The sequence below is a fragment of the Linepithema humile genome, chromosome 1, assembly GCF_040581485.1.
Source record: "Linepithema humile isolate Giens D197 chromosome 1, Lhum_UNIL_v1.0, whole genome shotgun sequence".
NCBI lineage: Eukaryota > Metazoa > Arthropoda > Insecta > Hymenoptera > Formicidae > Linepithema > Linepithema humile.
In genome coordinates this window covers 11,501,920-11,513,941 of record NC_090128.1, presented here as the reverse complement: position 1 = coordinate 11,513,941, position 12,022 = coordinate 11,501,920, and the positions used below count along the sequence as shown (strand labels likewise).

At 40.5% G+C, this 12,022-nt stretch overlaps 1 protein-coding gene across 1 annotated transcript in view; it reads left to right on the top strand.

The window, feature by feature from the left end:
- LOC105672005 (deoxynucleoside kinase-like) overlaps positions 1–12,022 on the top strand; it is a 159,057-nt gene that overhangs the window by 69,228 nt on the left and 77,807 nt on the right. The window contains exon 4 of the mRNA XM_012366655.2: positions 4,792–5,052. The gene's annotated coding sequence lies outside the window, so the exon portion shown is untranslated. The remainder of the gene's footprint in view (positions 1–4,791; positions 5,053–12,022) is intronic.

The window sequence follows — 12,022 nt, the reverse complement described above, 5'->3', positions numbered from 1 at the left end:
AAGTTTTATCGCGTGTACAGACACCGTGCGCCCATAGCGTGTGGCGCGGAGCCGCACGTGCGCGCGAGTGCGTCAGTTTCGCTACCGGCGGTGAGTGGCTCTCCTTCGCCGGAGAGAGACTGGCAGACGAGAGAACTGCTCGAGTGTATCCTCGCTCCCTCGGCTGTTATTGAATTCGAAATTTATGACTTTAATAGAGACTAACTTTGCGCGATCATAATTCAAAAGGCGTTGCGTGTCCGGCGGGCGTAACTGGTAGGTATCTCTCGCCCGATATGCGGCACGCTTCCCTCCTCCTCCCCCCCCTCCGCCCCGTCCCTGTACACCCTGCTGCTCCTCATCGACCCCCGACCTCTTAGGCAGCATCCCACGCCGCGTTAGAACCCGGCCGCGTTTTCGCTCGTCGTCTTCTTTTCCCTCCCACTCACCCGCACGCGCGCGCTTTTCGTTTTTTCTTCGTGCCTAGCCGCTTTCTGGGACAGAGGAGGATATTCTGGTGGGGAAAGTCCGGATGATTTAAGACGCCGGAGTCTCACGTAGACGGAAAAAATATGTCCGAATGCCCCCGCAAAAGTTTCCCCCCTCGGTCGGCCGACGACTTGGAGGATACGGAAATCGTAAGGAAAGCAGGAGGATAAAATGGACGTTCCTGTTCTTGTCGCTTTCCCATTTTTCCACGTCAGCTATTATTCTGATTAATCCGAAATGGTAGGCTGTGCTCTAGAAATGTAAGTGCCCACAGGGCCGATAGTATAAAAAAAAATGAAATATGTCGGATATGAAAGAAATAAGCTACGAGATGTACATAATCAAATTTTCTCAGAACTCTTTTACGAGCTCTCTCTCTCTCTCTCTCTCTCTCTCTCTCTCTCTCTCTCTCTCTCTCTCTCTCTCTCTCTCTCTCTCACCACTTTGATATAAATATAAAAAATGCTAGATTTTATCGTACAACCTACGAGAAAAAAACATGTACAAAGTAATGTTTGAAACATAATGCCATCTATCTTTTATTTTTATTATTCTGCGTACAGTTTCGCAATAATTGAATTAATGATTTTATTCTAAACCTAGTACGAGTAAGCACTATTGAGGCCGGGCGGTATCGCGTAAGCGTTTAAGGAGCGGTTTTCGAGCTTCGAGTGTAATTCGGCGCGCGGGCGACGAGAAGCGATACAACTGCGCGGGGGGTGCGCGACGCGTACAACAACAGCTCGACGAAACTCGATTATCGTCCGGGGTGTAATTCTGCGGTTACGTTCATTACTCGCGCCATTGTCGCCGCCGGCTTGCACGCGGCAGTTTTGACGCGATCACTTAGTCATGGGGAATGGAACCACGGGCTCGTTCCATCCCAACGCTATCGGGCGCCACATGTATGATGTGCCATTCACGCGATTCTGCACCGATTCTACGGCGACAGTGAAATTTATGTCGTTTATTTGATTAGCTCTAAGTAACTTTGGATTAACAAATATTTGAAGCGAAGAATCGAAGGAGAGACAGAAATTTCTTTTTACTTTGCACGTGCATTTCATAAAATATATCACAGAATTTGCATAATTTCAGACTTGCAACAATTTAAATTTAAAATTTTTTTAATTTTTTTAATGATTAATTTTTAATTTATGAATTTTTGTTAGCAAAAAGGAAAAAGTGAGAGTATAACATATTAAATATTTAAACAAGCTTCTTGGCTTACAAGCTATTGTAATTTTCTTCACATTTTCTATTCGTAGAATATAACACGGGTTCCGGCTAACCTTTTCCCAAATATTTCCTTTGATCGTAAAGAATCTTACGTTGCACAAAAGTCGTGTGATGTTTTACGATATTACATTTATTATTGAAGCGTTGAATAAGTTAAAAACGCGTTTGTCGTACAAAGTTCCGAGCAGACTAATAGTGCCACCGTGTCATTGCTTTAATCTTCTAGAATAAAAATTGCCAGCAAATGTAATATTAACTCTATTCTACGTTGATTACGCACTTTTCGACACAAAATATACGGGAAAGTACAAAATAACCTCAACCAAAAAGTTTTGTAGTGATTTCAAAAATATTGAAACGTTCAAAGGGATATAAGCGTGATTTCGAAAATCTTGCATATATCGATACAGCGATACAAAATTCGCAATGCGTCGAAACTGGATTTATACCACTTTCGACATAAGCGGATCATATGTAGACGATGCTGGGAAACAAAATATGCAAAGCAGATCGAACGCCGCATAGTGGAAATGCTATCTGCTATGTGGCATTTTGCATTTTGAGGTACGAAAAATGCATCGATTGTGCGATCTAGCATTTCAGAATTTCGCGCGATAAATCTCGATCGTTGATGATTGATCGACAATTAACATTGAGGATGCTGACGATGACGGTTTTTGTCATCTTGTTTTAATTTACCACCTACATATTTCACGTACTCTTTTCTTCGCTCGCCTTTGACTTCCGCTGGTGATAACAGTTAATGAATCCAGCGATTTTCATTAGCTGTCGTCAGCACACTCCGTAGGGCCGGTAACGAATGCCCCTAAATGTTTTCCGTCTTTATTCCGCGCTTCCCGGCGGAAGCAAGCCGGGTTTCCCCATTGTAACCGGTATCTCGGCTAATTGCATTCATTGTTCTTACGGGATTTCGCAACAGAGTGCTGATTGATGGAGCCTCTTTATCTTTCGTTTATTTCGCGTCACCTTGTATTTCGCCATCTATCTGTTGTTCGTTCACGTTTTATATATCACAGTTCGGCTCGGTATTGTCGATTTATTTTTCCTCGCTTTTGTTTTTTTATATTTACATTTCCACGATCGTCCGTGACTGTCTTTTTGTCGCAGTCTTTTCCCTTACCATCTATATTGGACGCCTTGTATTTATTTCTTATCGTTCGCTCGCGATTATCGACGTCGCGGGTTTTACTCTCGTCACGTCTCCGATTTCTGTAGCTCCTTTTTTCCCAGAAGCGCTGCGCGCGTGTTACTACATTTTCGAGCTCGTTGTCGCGCGTTATCGATCGGCAGTGCGAATTACGGCGAATGGAGAGATTCGAAGACTCGGAGAGCGTAATTACGATGTTCACGGTGATAATCCGTTTTCGCCGCAATTATTAACAGTTAATTCCTAATTACGTTTCCCGATTTTACCGCCGCTGCCTTTCCAGCTTTATCTCCCTTGCATGCGGTGTTGACGTTCGAGGTTGAAATACTGAGTGACAAGAAAATGCTAATTAATCTATTTAACTTGATGGCAAATTTATACTCGGAATTTAGTAACTGCATGATTAGAACTGCATACAAATTCCAAATTTTTCCGTCTGCAGATCTTTTTTAATAGATCGCTATTTTTCTTTAAAAACCGCCATCTTTTACCACCTATTATGTTGTTTTTTTCTCGCATGATATCTTTCTCAGTGCAATGTTTTCAAAATAGTATAAATTATTTTCGTATTCTCGGCCGCATGCATAAAGAAAGGCGATCTGCCCGTAAGAAATCAATATTATCCGTTCGCCGTAATAGATTGTTCCGAAATGGAGGATAACTTCCACTGCGCCACTTCCATATTTTCTCCCGCTTTATTTTCCTCTTTCGCTTGGCTTTTTGCCATTATAATCATATTTCGCCATCTTCCTCGAGAAAACCCGCCGCATGTGTTCCTCCCTTGCATACTAGTCGCGCAGCCTCGATCGACATAGTGAATGGATTATGCGGAAAATGGATGGAAAAAGCATCGAGAAGAGTCGAACATCCTTAAGCGATCCTCCCGTTCGTAATGACGGCGGAAATCATGCGAAATCGAAAAACTAATCGAGTCGATTATCAGCGTTATAGCGCCGTTGCGCATTTCCGTTTGCTTCGAATCTTATTACTCGTCTTTTTCCAAAACATTCATTGCTACCAGATAATATGCCGAATACACTTTAATATATGTATATGAAGCTAATGTTATATTGTATTGTAAAAATTATTGAAAGTTTTGGCCGTACTTTCACACAACACACACACACAATATTTCTATAGTTTGTATTAGATAAAGCATATAATTCTAGCCATTAAAATGAAGAAAATAGCTTAGAAGGAATTGAGAAGTTTTGTTGCGTTTTAATTTGTTTGCGAGAATTCTTTTGTTCTTTTTAATTCCTTTATTTTTTGTCAGATGTTAAAAGCTTTACCTCGCAAAGAGCTTTGCATAAATGCTAAAAAACTGGCGTGTCATGAAAACACAGAATTCTAATTTATTGAGAATTCTAATTTCATTTTTAATAGAAAGATTTAATTGTAATTGATATTTTTACCTTTTAAAAGGCAAAAAATTGTTTGTAGAATTTATATAGGACTTTGAGAGTCTTAAAATATAACAAAACATAAAGACATTTTTGCAGAACAAGTTGATACTCAAGAAATGAACCTGGAATCTCAGCTTGCTCTGAACTATTTTTCTTGGTTGAATGATCAAAACTATCTGTTTTATGTATCAGAAACTAGAGACGTACTGAAAATAAAGCTAGCATTCTTAATAATCTATGAGTCTTGACGACATGATGTCAATATGCCAGCTCCACATACATCTTTAATATGTTTATAAATTTATCTTGTAATTATTATTAATAGCAGCATAAAATTATTTCAGCCAATAATAACAAATAGCGAAGATTCTAGATAACAGTATAGCTAATTGTTTTATTGTTAATCGTTAATTAATGTAAAGTGACAACTTTAAAAAAATATATTTAATATTTTTCTAGACCAATATCTTTTTCCAAAAATTAATTTTGCTTAATGGATTTTGATTTCAGAACTTTCCACTTTTTTCACCGTTATTCCGAAATTCCGTCGACAATGAATTTCGAAAATCAATCTCGTGGTCTCGATGCCCTGCTTTTTTCCGCTTCATCGCTTCATCGAAGGGAAGAGGTTTTCCATGTCGACGAAGAAGACTCCAATGATGAAGAATAAGCTGTAGAGCTGAAAAACAAGCAGCAGCCAGCAAAGCTCGCACAGCATGACGCATTCGTTTGGAACCGACGAGGACAGATTGTGGTGAAGAGGCAGTCAAGGTAAGTAATTAAATCTTTCAAACTAAGTGATTTGTGATAGTGAATATTAATTTAATATCCATCGAGAGAAATCTGAAGAAGAAATATGAGTCTCGATACAGTAAAAAAAAAGTAAAAATGAACGTAGTAGTTAATTAAAAATAAATACCTTTTCGAGAGAGAAAGCGGACTTTTGGGCTTAGAGCGGGTAGACTATTTTCTCATTTCCCACAATTAGCGATACATTTCGAGATAAATTGTCATTTAATTCCCACTGCGGGAATCGGACGCCGAGTTCGCGTTATTGCGTAGCGCACTTGAATTATAGTTGCTAATTAATTTATGAAGGTGGGACCTTCGGTGAACCGCTGGTCGTCGCCGATGAAATCGCAGGTCGCAGTTAGAGTCGCGAAATAACGTGTCAACATTTGCGGTGCCGAGTGTTTTACGACGACGTATTCGGCGTGACGGCGCGCGATCGTTTTGGTCCGGGAACAAGTAGGAAGAGGTAGGGGTTAGGTAGTAATAGATTTTGCGTCCTGCACACTCCGTCGGTCACTCTGATCTATTTTTAAATCGAATCGCGAGCGGAATGCGGTAGTTTATAATGGATTAATTCCGAGCTGCAATAGAGAGAGAGTTTGCTTTGTGGGACCGATACGCTTTCCCCCGTTGCTTCTCCCGTCCGAACCAGATTCAAACCAGTTATATTTGAAAATATAATTTTATATATATATAAATATAACTTTGTATATATATTATATGTATTACTTCATATACAACGCGATACAACGTAACGTATAGATTTAATTATCTTAGGAATTCTCGAGGTTCAATAGCGAGCTGTGTGTTCCAAAACTGATATTCCGTCGCAAGTGTAACTATTAATTACTAACAAACTTGTAAATAGATCAAATATCAAGAAAGCCATAGGATAAGAAATTTAGTAATCGAGTTTAAGCCGTTAACATATTGAGGGTTTCTTCACATAGAGTATAAGTGCGAAATCGCAACTTTACAGGAATGAGAAAAAACATTTAAAAATTCGAATTTTATACATAAGAAAGCAGTTTTCATATGTTTTCGATACGAAGACATTAGGAATACAGGCATATTTCTAGATTTGCAAAATATTAATTCCTTAAAAATTGGGGATACGCTTCTCTGTTATGAAACTCTCGATATTATTTCTCAATTTAAGTTTTAATTACACTTGTAATAGTAAAAGATAAATTTTGTTTACAATAACGATGTCTACGACAGCTTTTTGCAACGCGTTATCTCGGAACCAGATTTTATTTACTATAAAATATAGACAGCTTGTCGTTCATAATTCACAAAAGTGCGCGCGATCCATAAAAGATGAGGGGCTCGCGCACGCCGTAAGTCGTGCGAGCACACGCATATAAACGCGCATCACGCCGACGAAAAAGTCGCCCGGAAAGAAATTACGGGACGAGTCGCGCGCGCACGTTGTCTCGCGTATCCAATGAATATTTTAACGGCATCATGAATAAATTAACTTTGGAGCGTGCACAGAGCGTCCGGGCCCAAGCGGACGGTCGGCTCCGAAAATGCGGCTACAATTCTCGCCGAGAAAGCCGAATTTTGCTCACTTCCGCCGAAAATGTCAGGCCGCTAATCGACGCATACCGTTACACGCCGAAAATCGACGGACATTCTTTTTTTTCCCCTGTTTTGTGTTGTTTTTTCGTTTTGTTTCGCGACACGGCTGCTGCGCACGAGCGGTGACGCCGCGAAAATTTGCTGTGACAGCCGATCACGCGTACGCACGTATTGCGCGCGGATCGTTATGGCCATCCGTTACGGTTTATTCGTTCAGAAGTTATTTCGTGCCTGTCGCCCTGAAAAAGAGCCAATCTACCCGCGACAAATATGCGTCGCGCTCTCGATGATGGCGAACGCGTTGCGACCTGCCCCAACGTGTCGCGACAGTTGCCGGAACGCTGATAAATATCTATCTTCGTTATTTTTGGCTGCGAATAAATACATTTGTGCTTCGAATTTTTCTATTCTGATTTGTTAATATCAATGATATTTTTGCGTTAATTCATACGGAGTTTAATTATTCCAAAGTACATTCTCTTCCAAGAAAGACGTAATCCGTTTATCCGAACAACGTGTCATCCAATTAGTCTGAATAATCGAGCTTCTTACACGTGCTTTATCCCTCAAACACCCTAATTTGAAAGAAGCTGGATTTAAGAGGCACGTGTCGCTACAAGACGCGACCCCTGCCTCGTGAGTATCTCGCGTTGGCTGACAAGAGGGGAAGCTAATAGAAACAGAATTAGAGACGGGGAGTGCCTTATCACGTAGGCGATAGTCAGAGACTCTCAGACCGTAAGGTAAGTGAAAGTAAAGCCCTCTCTCGGCGAGAGCGACGGCGAGGAAAAGCCATGGTCGAGAAAAGAGGGTGACTTTTCCTCGGCACGACGAAGCGATGGTGGTGGTGGCGGCGGCTTCTAATAACGGAAGGGCCCTACCGCCGCCACCACCGCCACCATCACATCCCGGAGACACCCACCGGCTTATTTACTTTTATCGTACAACGTCCGCGACGTTCCGTGGCGACTGCTTCCCGCCATTTACTCTCTCGTACTTATTTTCTCATTTTTGCCCGTCGACTCGACGTCCGCCCTAAGACGACTTCTTCTACTAGCGGCGCCGAGACAAAGAGAGAAGATGAAAGGAGAAAGTACGGGAGGATGGATTTAAGACTTCCATAAACAAAATTTAGTTCCGTGGATTGTATGAAAAAGGAGTGAGATTACAATATTATCTCGGGAGTATGGATTTTAATTGACGAAGGTTTAAAAATTAGAAATATTTAAACATTATAAAGCCATGAATAAACATGAAATTGAAATACAGAGGAACAAAAGAGCCAATGCCAGTTGTTTGTGCAAAAACACGTATTGAAATGAAATAAACAAACGTTTCAGTCTGTCATCAGACCTTCTTCGGTGTCAATAATACTGTTTAAACGCACACCGAAGAAGGCCTGATGACAGGCTGTAACGTTTGTTTATTTCATTTCAATGCGTGTTTTTGCACGATCAACTGGCATTGGAGCTCTTTTTGCTTCTCTATATTTCAATGAAAAATATTTATTTATCGCGATGTTATTATTCATACTGAAACTTTATAGTTTTCATTGTAAATTCTGTCTTTGAAATATTTTACGTTTAGGAAAAAAGTATACATCTTATATTAAGAGATAAAAAATTTTATAATTTTCAGAAATTTATTTTTTGCAAGTGGGTTTAGTTAAGTCTTACTTTTTCGCCTTACATTTGCTCTCTCTTTTATATAAAGCGTCTAAAGTACCGAATATTAGATTCAGTATAGTTTAGCGAGTACCGGTGATGCCCGAGGGAATTTCTGATACAATGCGGCGCGTCGCGTCGCACGAAGAATGACAGAAAAGCGCGGCGCAGGTTGAATTACTAAAATAGGATGCTATTGTTCCAACGGCATTTCTCTCCGCGATTCAGACGCCGGCCGTACAACATCGCAAGTTATAACATCCGCGTGCACGGGAAGGATTACATTTTGAGGAAAATTTGCAAGGGCGGCGTTTCCTCTACGACGAATTTCGCGGAACTGAAGCGGGTGCCGTTAAGAGTCACGTAGAATTTAGAACGCGCGATATTAAACCCGTTATTTGATCTATTTTTAACCGACATGTGTTAGACATTCTACTTTATTTATTATCAATCCACTCCTCTATTTATTATCAATAACAACAAACTTATAGGAACGAAGAAAAAGGTTGCAAATTATGAGCTGTTAAACTATGAGCGAAATTATCACAAAGAAGTGTGCCGGAAGGATAAAAAACTAGCTTTGCCGTAGCGACGAGGTATAAGTTTTCACGATCACGAATGCATAATGCCGATATTCAAATCAGTCGACGTCGGTAATAGCAGAAAATTGGCCGGACCGATATTAGGCGCCAGTGTATATATGTCTGCCTGATTGACTAGCCTTCGTAAAAGCGAACAAAGCCAATCACGAAAGAAGTTAATCAGAGTTTCCGACTATAATACCACGAGTATTTTTTTATCGCCGGTTATAAAAACCGATAATAATCTTCACTAATGACACCGGCGAACTAATAACAAACCTGATTCCGCAAGATATTAAGCTAACGGCTCGGCGACAATAGAACTCAATCGCTCGTCATTATCCGCTGTTCGACATCGAGCTCTTGTCGTCGCCACATACGGAAACATACGCCGAGCGTGTTAACAATTCGCGATCGCATCCTGCGGAACATCCCGTGAACCTCGCTTAATTCCGATGAGTCGGGATTTGCCATTGCCATGTGCGCGATGTTTCTGAATAATCGCGAGAGAAAATTATTTAAAATTAAATTTTATTTCCCTTCATCGTCTTACTAATCAGTAATAATTAATATTGTATTGAACGGATTGATACAAAATCGATGTAATCGTTTACTAAATTCAAAATACATATTACTCGTGACGCATAAAGTTAACATGAAGCGCAAAAATGATATTCATTGCACCTTCAGAATCGGAGACAGTGATGAAAATGTATGCTACATGATAAAATATGCTTAATTAGCATAGAATTAATTTAATCAAATATATCGCCGAGAGACGCATGTAATGAGGGAACGTTTGTGATACGAATTTATCGATAATGCTCATTTCCATATGATAGAATTTTTCTTTCATTTTAACGTGGTTCTCACCGTGTCCGAAAGAGAGCAAATAATTTACGGGAGATCTCATCGTTCATATTCATTTTTTGCGCCAACGGAGCTAAAGGGTTCTTGAGTTAATCCATATCAATTTCGCTTTATTCTATCTAGCGGAATTCTTTTTTTTCGTAAACAACGGAGGGGGGGGGGAGGCGACGGGCGGGCGATAGCGAAGAATTATATCGGGACTCACCTGTGCGCCTCCGGTCGACAACAATGCGCCGGCACACTAAATCGCTTTTATTTCCTTCGCGGGCAATAGTGCTTCATAACGTTGCGCCGTGCTTAAGTCTAAATCCTACGCTCGCGCTCACGCGCGCGATGCTGGAAATAAAATCGCGAATAATACATCGATCGCTGGTTCGAAAGAGGAGTGTATTATGTACGGGAAGGAGCTAAATTCCTACGGTATTGCTACGGTACGATCAATTGTCTCACGCTCGCGACACACATTTATCTTGCATTTATGACCGATATACAAAGAGAGATTGAATATCTTGCTAATATATGACTTAAACTAACTGTTAGGACAATGTTAAGATTTTCTTGAGGGACATATATTAATTAAAGCTAATAATAATAGAATATTCAAACTGAGAAAATGATTTATGAATGACTTCAATTGGCTTTAATTAAAATTTAACTAAAAAAGATTGTGTTCTCATGTTTAGAAGAGAAAAATGTCACTATCACAAAAGATATTTATTCTATATTTTTATCCCTCTCTTTGTTTATTTGTTATATTTCAATGCGAGAGAAAGGTATAGCGTCAATTTATACAGCTCATTTTGTATTATTAAAACAATCATTACGAGTAGATAAAGTGGCAGCTTCTGTCGGATCATAAAAGATAAAATTACATTCACCGCGTGAATCCCCGGCTCCGATCCCCTAATCAAATTACATCATATTAGCTTTTAGCTCGACAAGTTATAACTACGGGTACCGCAAACAGTTTACGCGCAGCTAAATATATTCCACACAGTGCGCGCGCGAGTGCACACGATGAAGCGAGGATTGGCGTGAGGTAGGAATCTCCCTGGAGCGGGACGGTCGATTCAGGATGCAAGGTTTGGAATAAGAGCTTATCGATCCAATTTCCGAGGATCAACCAGCGAGAGTGCGGAGGCATAGCCGCGCGTCACGCTTATCACGGTCGGATTAAGGACACCTTAAGTCTTCGACATGCGTCTCCGCGGAGCGCGCTGCACAAAGCCGCTTGTTTCCGTTGCAATACATCGCTTGGGATGCGCGTCGATATGGACTTCTCCCCTGCGATTATACCCGATAAAGCGATGAGGCTGTCTATGAGCTATTTACCTACAGCAGTGACGTAAATCACTTTCCTTATTATGATAAAATATTTTGCAAAAATGTTTCATGTAAAATTTAAATGCTTTAACGCGGTAGCTTCTACAACTTAATAAAAAGAAATATTATAGATTGTAATTAAGTATCACGGCTTTACTGTCTATGCATTTGATCTTGCATTCTGGATTTTTGCTAACAGGAAACCACATCACAAGGTGAAAAATTATCACTGTTGTTTATTTAAGTTTTTATTTTAAAAAGTAATTGAGAATTACACAACCGATTTTTTTTACAAATTTTTGCAAGAAAATTATTGCACCTATCGCGTAGCGATGGCTGGTACGTTTGTGCGTTCTCCGCGCTATAACCAATCTATACAGCTGACAGTCGTTAGCAGTGTGCCGTTAGTAATCGATCGATTGCCAGCGTGTAATTTGTCAATCGTGCACCGGGGGTTCGTTCTGAGCTTCGTCGAATTTGCATACTTCACGTTTTGGCCTTGCGCCAGTCCACGCGGTGCTTCTGAATGTATTTTTCGTAACGCGAAAAACGTAGCGCAAATTGTCGATCAGAAAAAATATATGGTAAACTTAAAAAGATGAAAGGATCTCTGCGAATTTATAAATTTTTATTCTGTCAAAAAGTGATTTTCAATCATGTGAATTCTAATGATTTATAATGCAAAATTGAGAAGCATGTTAAATAGTTTCCCCAAGTAGATTAGCCGTTTTCCGCCGCGTTCCGTGTACATTGTACCGTGCCATATTTACGTCGACGGTGCTTTACTTCGTGACGCGTAGTACGTGCTTTCGACACGCGAGCGACCGAATCCAGTTTGTCCTGTCGACAGAACACTTCGTCGCCACCCGCCAGCAAGAGGATAACGCTCGCGTCTCGCTTCGAGGCAACGAAGCGAGGGCGCAGCGT